Source organism: Camelus ferus, chromosome 5 (assembly GCF_009834535.1).
Source record: "Camelus ferus isolate YT-003-E chromosome 5, BCGSAC_Cfer_1.0, whole genome shotgun sequence".
NCBI lineage: Eukaryota > Metazoa > Chordata > Mammalia > Artiodactyla > Camelidae > Camelus > Camelus ferus.
Genome location: NC_045700.1, coordinates 83,020,720 through 83,033,831, shown reverse-complemented (window position 1 = coordinate 83,033,831; position 13,112 = coordinate 83,020,720). Strand labels below are relative to the sequence as shown.

The following is a 13,112-nucleotide window of genomic DNA, read 5'->3' as shown; positions in this document are numbered from 1 at the left end:
CAATGGGACCAGCACCCTTGGCTGCAGCCACCCTGCTACCCCCAGAAATCCTCTATGAATGAGTTTGCCAATCCCTTCCCTTAGGCTGTTGCATCCTGTTTCTCAATCCTGCAGAATCCTGCTCTGTCTGAATCATCAGGAACTTGAACGTGGGTCGCCCACCTGACTTCTAGGGTGGTACCTTCTTAGGACCCCCTTGCTGCTTCTGTCCTCTGCCCTCTAGCTGGGAGTCCTGAGAGTTTGATGTTGTTGCAAATCGAGACGTAGTACTCCATGATATTTTGGGCACTAATTTGGCCCTCCATCACTTTCCTTTAGAGCTGGTCCCCCGGGATTCATCTCCCCTGGCTGCCTATACTGGTGAGGTTTTACATGTCTGGACAGCCCACCCATCAAAGATCAGCAGCTCTATGCCAGGGGAAGTGTTTAAGCAGAAACTAGAGCCTTTAGTAAGAGAAGCTTCAGCAAGTATCCCTCGTGAAAAGAAGGACCGGAATAACTGCTCTGATCCCTTACAATTTTAAGATTATGACAATTCAGTAGTAACTGCCTCTCCCACTCACGGCTTTCAGTGAAAATTTGCTCATTTGTTTTTCCAATCTTGTGAGGGCTGAGAGGGCTGATTGGTATGGAAGGCTTGTTGTATGCCCGTGGAAGGTAAAATCAAATTTTAAAAAGGTCGTATCCATACAAAAAGAGGAAAAATGGTAAATAACAAAATGGTATGTTAATCAAAGTGGCTGTTCGGTCATTGAAATTGGCCAAATTATTTAATGTAAATACTGATCCTGTTTACTTCTGTCAAGACACAAGGACAACTGAGGAAAGTTTGATTCACTGGCCACGATGAATCACTTGTTTGATGTGTATCTGTTTTGTTTTGCACATGGAAACTTGAGTCATCACAAGAGCAGTGGCTGGATATTTTGCTTTGACTAGAGAGAATTTATTGAATTTGTTAATTAAGAAAGTTTTCTTGTAAAAATGGACAAGTGCTAATAAATGAAGTCATATTTAGGCATAATGATAAATCTCTTCCCTCTTCTCTCTGCTCCTCTCCTCCAAACCTATCCAGCCTTCATTCTATACGCTGGATTATATATCATTATAATAAAAAATATATAGGCTGGGCTTATAACTCTTCCTAAACCTGCGTGTTGATCATGTGACCCTCCTGCTCTGAAACCATCCCTGGCTTCTGCATCTGGTCCTGCAGGGAAAGGTGCTCCAGGCTCTTTCACTGCTCTGGGAATCCAGCTGCTGGCTTTTGGTCCCACCCATCCCACCTGCCCCACGTGCCTTCCGACCTGTCCCTATCATTCTTCACAGCCCTGCTCAAGCAGCAGTTTCTTTTCCCTTTGAACTCTCTGGAGTGTTTTGATTGCATTCCTTCATGTCACTTATCCTTTCTGGTAACACATTCTTTTCAGGGCACGGAGTATTACTGAGTGAGTAAACTACCTACGGCATATTGGCTGTTTGACTTCAGGCAGATCGGCTTCTTTCCCTGTGCTCAGTGTGCTTGTATATGAAATGCAGGTAATAGTGGGATCTACTCCACAGGTGGCTGTGTGGGTTAGAGAAGTAAGCACTCACAAAGCCCCTGAGCCACGAACCTGGAACATAGTAACTACTCAGTAAATGTTAGCTCTTACTACTGTTACTGCTATTGGGTGGTTATTTGTTGTCCTGTTCAGGGCCTGAACTTGGTGAGTGGAGTTTCTGCTGCATTTCTAACCCTAGTTTTCCCCTTCAGTTTGTTGCCTTGTTCAGTGAACAGCCTATACAACTGTATATGACAGTTCAATACCCAGAATCTGTGTTCTTCCAGGCCTAAGTATATATTCTGTTTAGCTTTGTATCCTCTCTGGTGCTTAAAAATAATACAGTACACAGAGTCCTATTCTGTCCTGGTGCTCCATGTGTGATCTCTGAAATGAATGAATAAACAAGTGTGAAAAAGAAAAATGTCACAACAGTTTTATTTATTTGTAAGAGGCCCATTGATTTTTAAAGCACACTCACAGAGTGTCTTGTGTATTTTCAGCAAGAAACCAGTATTTGTCACCATCTTGTTATAATACTGGATATGTCATAAATTTAAAGAGTGTAATTGAGGGTAAATTTTCTGTAGGTTTATTTCCTAGATCAAAGAGTGACTTCAACTTTCAGCACTTAATTTTATTTGCCAGCATAAACTCTTGGGTTTAGTCAAGTGCCAAGAAAAGAAGTTAATCATCCGAATTATGTGGATTCTGGCAAATCACTCTTTCTTTTTTCTTTTTTTTTGGGGGGGGGGCAGGCGGGAAGAGCTTTGAGTCTTTATCTCCCTTCAGCAAATCCAAATGATTCTAATAGTAAGAATAAAACTCTAGTAATTAATCTAACAGCTCTAGCCTGCTAATCATTCCAGAAAAGTGACATTATCCAGAATATACCGGTTATAGTTATTGAATGTCATTGATATATAATTCAATTGATTTTCACACTTTTTACGTTCCGGAATGAAATACAGCTTTTGTCATGTCACTAGATTGGAATTCTTTGACAATACATTAACATGCCAAAAATAATATTGCACACAAGAATAATGTAGAAATAAATTACAGGTAAGGCTGTGTCCCTAAGGAGGTTTTCATTTGTGTCTTAGAATGGAAGACTTATAGGCCTCCTCACACATCTATTTCATTCTGGTGTGTTTTAGGCTCTTAGTTCAATTCAATAAATTACTCGTATTGTGCTTGCTACCGGCTCGACACTCCGTTTTGCTGAGCAGTGTGCTTACGCAAAAGTCTGTGTAACTCTGAGGGACAGAATGATTTGTTTCCAAGGAGCCAATGCAGAGACCTTTATGCAAATGAATCCTTGACAGTGGTCACCTTGACAGTTTTACAAGATTAATATATGGCTGCCACGACTTTGGAACTTCTTTGGAACTGTCTTCTTTAAAACGTCCGATGTCTTCTTTTCAAATGTGCTTAGTCCTGGACAATTTTGTGCTTCAAGGTAGATTTAATTTGTGGAAATCAAATAATTCATAGACAAGGTTGTTGATAAGTCAGAACATCATTCATGCCTTGTTTTATATGTACACATGTGTATCTGTTACTCAAGAACAATGAGTGGTTGCAAAATAACACACTCTTTTCATGAGTAATATTTATTTGCTTTGAGTGCAGCTACAAAAGATGTATTTGGGACACTGGTGACATTAATGGAATAAAGGTGTGGTCGGTCTCCAGAATTCTTGGATTTAACTGTCACATCAACCACAATGTAACCTCTATGAAGGCAGGTCTAGTTTGTTCCTTCCTGAATCCTCAGAATTCTAGAATTGAGCGCAGTGCATACTTGCTATTGAGATGAGTGAGTGACGGAATGAAAGCTCGCGTGAATGAGTGTTAACAGCAGTTCACAGATGCATTCATGGGCCCATGGATATGTAGTGGTTTATGTTTTTAATTTTTATTTTTAACTTTGGCCTTACTTTCAATCATTTGTGTTAAGGCCCCTGTGCACTTACCAGGTGAGCATTTGGCTCGGGGTTAAGCACTTTACTTGCACTATTTCTTTGTGTTACTACAACCTGGTGAAGTAGTGATGGTTATTATTCCCTTTGTCATAGATGAGGAAACTAAGGCCCAGAGAAGCAAAGCAACTTGCCCAGAGTCACCCAGCTAGTACATGAGGAGTCTGGACTCAGCCTGAGAAGTCTGGCTATTGATTTACGCCCTTAACCAAGATTCGATGCCTCCTTTCAGGAAATCCTTGTTTTTTTAATTGGCTGCCATGTTCTCACATTGTGTTTTCAATCATCCTAAATTGGAGATAAAGAACCAACTTCCTTTCAGAGATGAGGAAATTGAGCAAATTATGTTTTATAATAGGGATTTCTAATTTCGGAACTAATGGGTGTTTGGGGAAATATATTTTAAGAACGTCGAGGGTCTACGGTGGAACAACCTAAGGGAAGGAATCTGCTGGTCGGCTTTCAGTGAAAGGGTCGACCACCAGCACATTCATTTACAATAATTTCTCATCTAAAGCCTAAACTCCCCAAGACAACTACAATCTTCTTGAGAAAGAGTTCTTAATCTCTGTTCTGAAAGTGTCCAATTATCTGATCACGGACAAGTTCTTTAACTTCCCCACATGCATTTCCTCATTTAGGAAATAATTAGCTGGAATAGGTCATTTACAGGATGCCTTTTAGCTCTTATGTGTCAAAATGTATGATCGGATATTAAGTGCCGTTTCTCCGGAGATGAGGGAAAAAAAAACAAAACAAAACAAAACAAAGCATTTCTGTGTGGACTGGAGTTATCTGGAGAGACTTTCAGGGAGAAGAGGAACTGGATAAAATGTAGATAGTGAAGGTGGTAAAAGAGGGGTGGACATCCCTTGAGCCAAGAATAGGGAGTTAGCTGTCCTGCCCTGAAGCTGAGGAGACTGGATTTTTGGAAGACTTTGAAGAGCAGAGGAGAAATTGGGTAAGAGGTCTCTGGCTCCTTTGTCATAGAGCCCTTGATTGCGTGCTCATTTCTGCCCACTGAGCGCCCTTGATCTTGGAAGATTCTACATAGTTCATCCAACCAAAGGGAATGTTTCATTGACATGAGGATTTGTAAGGTTTACCCAAATCTTTGCTTGACCATTAAGGACAACGGAAAAAAAGATAAGGAAAGCCTCCCAGGAAAGTTGACCTAAAGGTTATATTTAAAGGATGATTTGCTTTATTTAAGCAAAAGGAGACAAAAACAAATCAGTTGTTCCTTGGGCAGAAGAGAAGAAAAAAAGTGCCCTTGATTTGGCATGATGGTTTTATTGCCTTGTAGATGGGATAGTCTGGGACAGCAAACAAACGTTGATGATGTTTGTTTAGATTTGGAATTTGAAACCATTCTAAAAGGCTAACACGTGCCTGTTCTTTTTTTCTTTTTCTTTTTTTTTTTTTTTTTAGGTGTTAAGAATGGCATGAAATAAGTTAGTGGGAGCTGACTGTTTGGGAGGCTTCTCTCTCTGATGATGAACCCCAGTAGTTCTTAAAATGAGTTTCGCACATTAGAATCATTTGGAGAGCTTGCTGCAGATATAAATGTTTAAGGTCGCCTCCCAAGAGTTTGGAGTCTGTTTCTGAATTGTGAGCAAGCCCCCAGGTGGTTCTGTTTAAACATGTGGATGGACCTGTGCTCTTCTATGCCCGCAAGATCAAGTTCAGATAGATAGAAATTAGCCAATACCACATTTTTGGGTTAGATGCTGTAAAGAATATTCTTTCTGATTAATACAGAAACTGAATCACGTAGATGATCAAGTGAAGAGCAGTTCTGTCTACTGGAGGCTGTGAGTTATTTATCTCATTTCTATAGAAACTTTCATGGGTTGGAAAAGCAGGTGGAGGTATAGCTACATAGAAGTAAAAGGCTGTTCCGTTTGGATACAGATATAAAATTAAATGATCAACTAAATGTGTCAGCCTTCATAGAACAAAGAAGAGCCAATCAAAAAAGAATATCAACTATGAAGACCTTTAGACAAGACAACAAAGTGACCTTGGGTTCCAGGAATAATCATAGCATGTGGATTGTTTGTTCTCTTCCATCTAAAAGGTAGGGGAATTCACACATCCCCACGCCCGCAGCCAGACCAGTGAAGAAGGCCATTGCAGGCTATCAGTATGTGTCAGATGTAGTTTTTCTGGGAGGGAGATCCTTCCTACCTGCCAGTGTTAGAACCTAGAGCATTTGCAGATTGAGTCTCAGAAGTCCCTGGAGTTTGCCTAGCATTCTGGTTAGGGAAAGGAAATCTTGTTTGGAACAGGGCTGGATGTGGATTATCCAAGAAGACCAACAAATAGGAATAGAATCAGGGCCCGCACCAGAGCTGGGACCCAGGGCAGAGAAATTTTCCCAAACCACTTGTGAGTTAAGACTGGAGCACCAATGATTTGTTTATTCATTAGAGGCCTATTTTTGCACAAATTCATTTCTTAGCAAGCAGGATACAGTTTTTTCTCTTTGTGGGCATAGGCCATTCTCAAATCTTCTTTTTAGCTATCCTTAAACAGATGTCAGTTACAAGGATCCCTGCTGATATCCTTCACGAGAATTAGTTGGGTTGACATTTGCAATCTCGTCTCCGCTTATCCAGATGGGACAAACCGAATAATCACCAGGAGAGAATGGTGCCTTACTTAGGGCCCCTCTTATATGTATATGTTATTTACTTGGGCAAGAAACACATGCAGAGCCATGGAGATGTGGGAAAATGTGGTCCCATGAGGTCTCCGACCCCAGCTCTTCAGTGGCCCCACTGGCTCTCTCATATGGTTTCCAAAGTGGCCCAGATTCTGGATGCAGGAGGGCAGTAGCCTGTAGAAGGCTGTTCTGATTTTCATGGAGAGAAGATGACCTCTCTAATCTTCAGGATCCCAGTTCTACCTCACAGGTGTATTTTTGACAGAACAGTCACAAAACCAAAAGTCTGGGTGCGTCTGAAGTCATATTGATTTTCTCAGAAGAGGCACCATCCCAGGTGCCACCATTATTCCCTATTTTTTGAAATGCCGCAAACTGGAACTCGTTCAAAGTGCTACAATCTGTGTGTGTAGGAGCTATGTTGACTTTAGGAGTCACCAGTGGGTGTAGACCAGGGTTTCAACATTTTTTCTTTCAGGGACACACCTTTGAATTCCTGCTTTGAGCACCTCAGCTTTCTTCTGCTCTCAGAGTCATCAACCCCCTCAATCAAGTGCACATCCGTATTCTTTATTGATACACATGGAGGGCAGGGGAAGTGGGTAGTGAGGACCACTGCCGCCACTTCAAACATTTAGCAAAGGGGCACAAACAGAAAGAGAGACACCAAGTCAAAAGAAGGCCGACTAGGCTTATGATTTGTTGGAACATATTTTGAAGCAAAAATGCCAGTGTTGGGAGAAGTAGAGCTGGCAGATGATAGGATACAGAATGGGCTTATTGTAACACATGCACATTGTCACAGGGAACTTTCTCATAGTTTCCATGCCAAGGCCATTCGCGTAGCTCAAATGAAATGTAATAGGCAATTTTGACATGACTGCTTTGCTTTTCCTTTGGTTTCCTGGAAGCTCATAAATTGGCTCGGAATGTTGGTTCCCGGAACAGGAACTGAAAGTTAAGAACCTGCCCTTAGAGTGAGAAGGGATTTGGTTAAATCATGTGCCTACTTAGCAAATTAAAAGTGGCCAACAATCAGAACTAGATTGATCATTTTTTTTTCATCTTTCACTAGTATGTTTAGATATCTCTGTGACAACTGATGAGTGTTGGAAATTTCCCTTGCAAATACCCTAACATGTTTGGTTTGCCTCAGCTGTTCCCCCTTTGGAAGAGCCACTGGCCTCACCTTGAGAAAGTAAAGGGGTCAGTGATGGCAGCCAGAGGTTCTTGCTCAGGACAGTTTCATCGGGAAATTCTCCTCATTCATTCCTTCCTTCAGTCAGCAAACATTTGTCTCGAAAGTCTCTGCTTCACTGAGAGGCCAGGCAAGCCGTGTCCTTTGCACAAATTAAAAATTCTGCTTGGTTTTGGATAGCTGCAATGTAAAAAGTAAAAATAAAATAAGCATCTAGATAAAATGTTTTTGTCTATATCTAGAGGCATAGAAATTGTTTACACTAATAGGTATGTTACAGATAGTCAGATATAACTGTCATCCTATTTATGTTACTTTTGCTCCTTAAAAAGAAAAGAAAAAGAAAAGAAGAGAAAAAAAGCTTTTCACACACATCAAGGAAGGAAAAAGAAGATCATGAAGGATCAGCCCTGGGGGGAAGGTGTAGCTCAGTGGTAGAGCACGTGCTTAGCAAGCATGAGGTCCTGGGTCCAATCCCCAGTACTGCCATTAAAAATTAATAAATGAATAAATAAACCCAATTACCTCCCCCCGCCAAACAACAAAAACAAAAAAATGGAATCAGCCCTGAGTTGGAATGCAAATATACTTATTTGTAGATTTTCATACTTTTCCTTTCCACCGTGGTTCAATCTTAAGTTAGAATATCTTTTGCCTTTTTACTTCCATTTGTGATAACTATGGAATTCCTGCCTGAGAACTGCCAAGAATTTTATAAAAATTAGACAGTGCAAAAGTTCTTTAAAGGAGGATTTTTGAGCCCAGCAAACTCCTGAGGTTCAAAAAGGAGCTGACTCCTTAAGTTCAAAAAGCACACATGGCTTTTGCAAGCAGAGACAAGTCTAATACTTTGAAGAATGTAAGAAACGGTCAGTGTTTCAGAGGCACTGAAATGGTTAACCTATTCATCTATACTAGAGTAATAAACCCATCAGTGTAAACATTTTCTAACTAGATTTCGGGGTTGCATGTTGATTGAAAGTTGAATGATTCTTTTCTAATTTCGCAGTTTCAACATTAAGCATGGTTAGAAGCCCTTGTTGGACTTGTCTAGTACTAATTCCTTCCTGCCCTTTCTTTCCTGAGTGGTCTTAGAACATCCTTGTTTCCTGCAATTGAAGGAGTTGTATCTTAACCGATTCTTTTCTTCATTGGATTGTAGCAGGTGCATGGGGCTGATCCCATGACTCTAAATTAATGTTTGTAAGTTAGTTCCCAGGCCTTTGAGGTGTCAATTCTGTCTTTAGCTGCTTATAGCTGGGATTTGAAGGACTTTCAGGGTACTTGGGGGTGGAGGTGGGGGCTCAAAAAAAATCACATTTACTCACAACACAATAGAGGAGTGGAATCTGGGCTGGGCGTAGGATGTGCTGCTTTTTGGACAACAATAAGAACTGCCTTCCCCTCCGACTGCAATGTCCTGCTGCAACTCTCCCCTTCCTGGCTCCCACTGGGCCACGGATATACCCAGTGGAGCTGGAGAACAGAATTTCCCGTCCCCTCCTGTTCCCAGATCATACACAGCAAGCCCTCAGCTCACACATTTAAGGATTCCTAGCCTAGCAGCTTTTCCTGGCGGCTGCTCTGCCCCTGAGAAGGATGCCCAAGGGGACCACGTGTCCTCAGGACCCCTGCAGGGCTCTGCTGTGGGACAGAGCCACCTCCAGCCCCATGCCAGGCACAGATATTCACGCATCCTTATGTTCATCAACCCATCCGCAGTTACCCGCCGCTGCTTGTTTCATTCTAGAATTTGCTCCAGACTGTGCACAAATGCTTCCCGCTAGAGACTGTTCACTGCCATCTCCTCTTGTAAAGGATGACGCTGAACACGACGGCAGTTGAAAGTAACAGTGATCACACCCTTTCTCTTCCTGTTCTGATGCATGAGTCAGTCTCCTGGCCTTAATGTTTACACAATCCTTAATAACAAATCAGCGCTGATGGAGACTTGCTGAGACATGTACAATAAGGAAAGAAATTACGTATTAAAAGTTTTGGGCTTCGTCCCAATTTTTTTTTTTTTTAAAGAGAAAAAAAAGAGGGAGGGCAAGAGAGTCTTGTGCTAATAACCGGTCTCTGCAACAGTGTTCGTTATTTTTTTTCAAGCCTAATGAGATCCAATTCCCACCCGTATTGTGATCTATTACCTGCTCCGGCTGGCCTGTTTGCTTCTGGTGTTTGTTACTTTGAGATTCAGTTAATAGAACACTTGAAATCCTTTCGCTTTCTGAATCCGTTTCTCTCCCAGTTCACAAGTGGTTTTGTGGTAGTTTGGATGTCCTCCTATGAAAACAACACTCACATTGGAACACGTTTTCTGTTTCAAGTGCTCTGTCTTCACACTGAGGAAACAGTACTTGGGGGTCTGCGCAATTGAAGGAAAACGGTTGTTCGATTTGGGTCCAAAAGCTCCGTGTTGTGCCCAGAAACCTTCACAGTTGGTGACCACGGGTGCCACCATGTTCAGTGAGGTGACTGGAGCTACTGGGAGTTAGAGGTTATGCTCTTCGGTGGCATCTCAAATTTTGCTTTCAAGTCTGGGCTTAAAGACCAGGTGTGATGACCTCTGAGACGATTCTGAGTCAGAGATTCTATACCAGGAGGATCTCAGCGTTAGGCCAAAATGATTAGTCTGCCCACAGAAGAATCCTGTCCCTTTCTCCCCAGATCTAAGCTATCTTTCACCTTGTTTTAGAGGAGGGGCATTCTCTGTGGGGACAAGTCAGCGTGTTTAGCTGCGGGAAGGACTGGCAGCCCTGAGGGGTGGCTGCTCCCCAGAAGTCACGGCTCCTGGGGGAGAGAGAAAGCCATTCACTCAGTCCCCCTCTGCGCTCTGTGGACCATGGCAGCCACCTCCACCATCGCCTTCTCCACAGCCCCCTCAGGACTCAGCAAAGTAAATCCCTTTTCTTCCTTCCTCAAGAGACTTGACATTTCAGTGTTTCCAATGCTTAACATTTTTAAAGTCATTTTCCCCCGATGTCAAACAGCGTGTAATATATATTAATTATAGAAAATTAGAAAGTATTAAGTATTGCAGTGAAGAAAGTTACCCACAACCTTATCATTCAGAGAGAACCCCTATTACCATATTGTGTATATTCTTGAGTTATTTTTTTCTTCTTTTTTGGGGGACCTGGAGGTGGCATATATATGGATAGACTTTTTAATGCTCTCTGCTTTTAATTTACTTGAGACTGAACATGCTAATTTGATTCTTTATCTGGTTGTATCAGAGGGGAGTGTCTGACAGAGGCTAAGAGCATGCCTTTAGTTGTGCGAGTATTTGGAAACTGAAATTCTGGGATGTAGCATATTGGGTGATGACACAGAAGAATGTAGGGCCAGAGGGCAGGGACAGAAGAGGAAGGGTGTGGATGTGGCCAGCAGAGGGACTGAAAATGGTAGAACGGGAGCAGTGATAGATTTAGAAGATCAGGGTTCCTTCCCTGCTTGGCTGGGCCACCTCCCTGAAGCTCTGTTTCCTCATCAGGGAAATGGAACTTCACCCCACGTTTTTGGGTCATATTGATGATTCCGTTCATCGTACTGAGGTACTGTTCGTGAAAATGATTTGTAAGCAAGCCCGGCAAGGATCAGATAATATTATAATAAAAAAGATGTTCAGACTTGGCCATGATGATTCAAAGGCAATAAGGATAAAGTGACCGGCGGTGGCTGGGAGTTGTCCGTGGGTGAGCAGATAAAATGTTTAATTGGCTGCTTTGATTTTGTTGTCGTTCATGCATCTGCTGGTTAATGTGGACTTTCTGTTAAGCTGGTTATCCAGCCTGGAATGAGGACGATTTTCTTGGCTGTTTCATGCTGGTCACTCTTTCTTCTTCCGTCTGTGTATTTTTACCTCAGTAAGTCCATTCTCCTGGAAAACTAATATGTTTGCTCTCTCACCTAAGAGACTCTTATCAGACTTTTGCTGAGGGATGGCGGGCCTCCCTATCAAGAATCTTGCTGCATTTACACGAGAGTGAACCGGCCAGGCCGAGCTCTGTGTTTTAAACGACAGATAAGGTTTGTGCTGTGTGTGTGGAGAAGGAAGGGAGGAGAAAGAGAGGGTAAATGGGTGTCGGGGGGAGCTGGCAAAGATGTGTAAACGCTCTTAATATGTGAAAGAATTTCTTTGTCTCTGCTCATGAGCTTCAGAAATCGGAGGAATATTAAAAGAAGGGGGTTTGCAGGGCAGCTTCTAGAGCTCTGGTGTCTGAGGGTGTCCCCCTGTGACTTAACTACCTGACCAGCAAATGACTTCATCTTTATGTGCTGCAGTTTCCTCTTTAGTAAAATGGGGACAATATTATTTATCTTGTAGGACTGTTGTGGGAGAAGTCGCAGTCATTAAGGACTTCAGGGCCACCCTGTGCCAACTTGGCCTTGATTCCTCTTGAAGGATTTGAGATGGTCTAAGTTCCACGCCTCTGAACACACATGAGTGTCGAGCAGCCCCACGTGGGCCTCCCTTGTGGTGGGGGCCACAGGCCAGGCTGTAACATCCAGGCGGGAATGAGGGTGCCTGTGGGGCCGAGTCATTGGCCTGAATCTAGACCTTATGAAGGTCTGTCTAGGGGGTCTTTTGAAGAATATGTCTGTTCATTTTAGCTGCCTCTTCCCAGTGCCATAGTTCTGTATTTCTCCTTTCCTGTTCTCTTCCTCCTAAATGTTTTTCAATGAGAGACTGGGCTGGTGGGCCTGTGCATATGGACATCAATCAGAGACACTTGTCACTGAAGAGCTGAACATGTTGATTAAGAAGAATCCTCTGAACCAAGAGAAGATGGGGGTGTGTTGAATTCACCCAATTTCCACACCATTCTAGTTCTTTCCCTTACGTTGTTCCAAAGCAAATCAGTAGATTGGGACTTTAATGCTTTTTCTCACTTTATTTGTGTGTAGGGGGTGTTTTGTGTTTGTGTGTGTGTGTGTGTGTGTGTGTGTGTGTCTGTGTTATAGTCGGCATAAATTTTTCTTGACCCTGGACCCTATTATTCCTTGAGCACACGGGGCAAAGACAAGCCTTTGATGCATCCATGGTTCTGGAATTGCACTGCCTTGGTTTCTGACTCTGAAATTTATTACTCATGGGCATTTGAGCGGTGGCTTACCTCCACATCCCTCAATTTCCTTAGTTTAAAATAGAGATGATGTGTTTCCTTATTCATAAGATCATCTTAAGTACTTAGTAAGATTACATGTGTAGAAAGCTGAACCATAATCATTCAATAAATGTTAGATATGACTATTTTTTGAATGTGGCAACTTCACACTGACTTTCACTTTGACCATTTAACTGGTTGGGACCTTTGCTTGAGCTTTAATTTTCTCACCTAGAAAGTAAAATGGGAAAAACTGTATCTAATTCCAAGTTGTAAAGAGGATCGTGCACTTTGTCCAGCACTTGGGGGACACAGTGTCTAAAAGTACTCAACAGGTGTTTTTTCTTCCCTCCCCGGCTCTTAGCCTCTTTTCTTGGCATCGTTTTCGTAGGGAATGTCAATTTCAGGAAAAGCACTTCTATGTGGAGAATACAAGCTCCAAGTGTATGTTTCCTGGCGAGGACCTCAGGGCAGCCGGGTAGCAGTGTATTTTGGGTGCTATGCCAGGGATTTTGTGGGCAGTTTTCCATTATTCCTCACATAATACGGTCCCCAGTTCACTGAGGAAATCACAGCAGAGAGTTAAGTCTTACATCTCACTGTCAA

General features: G+C 42.4%; 1 protein-coding gene across 3 annotated transcripts in view; it reads left to right on the top strand.

Annotated features, from left to right (window-relative positions):
* EPHA4 (EPH receptor A4) overlaps positions 1 to 13,112 on the top strand; it is a 138,587-nt gene that overhangs the window by 26,799 nt on the left and 98,676 nt on the right. The gene's annotated exons all lie outside the window — the stretch shown is intronic.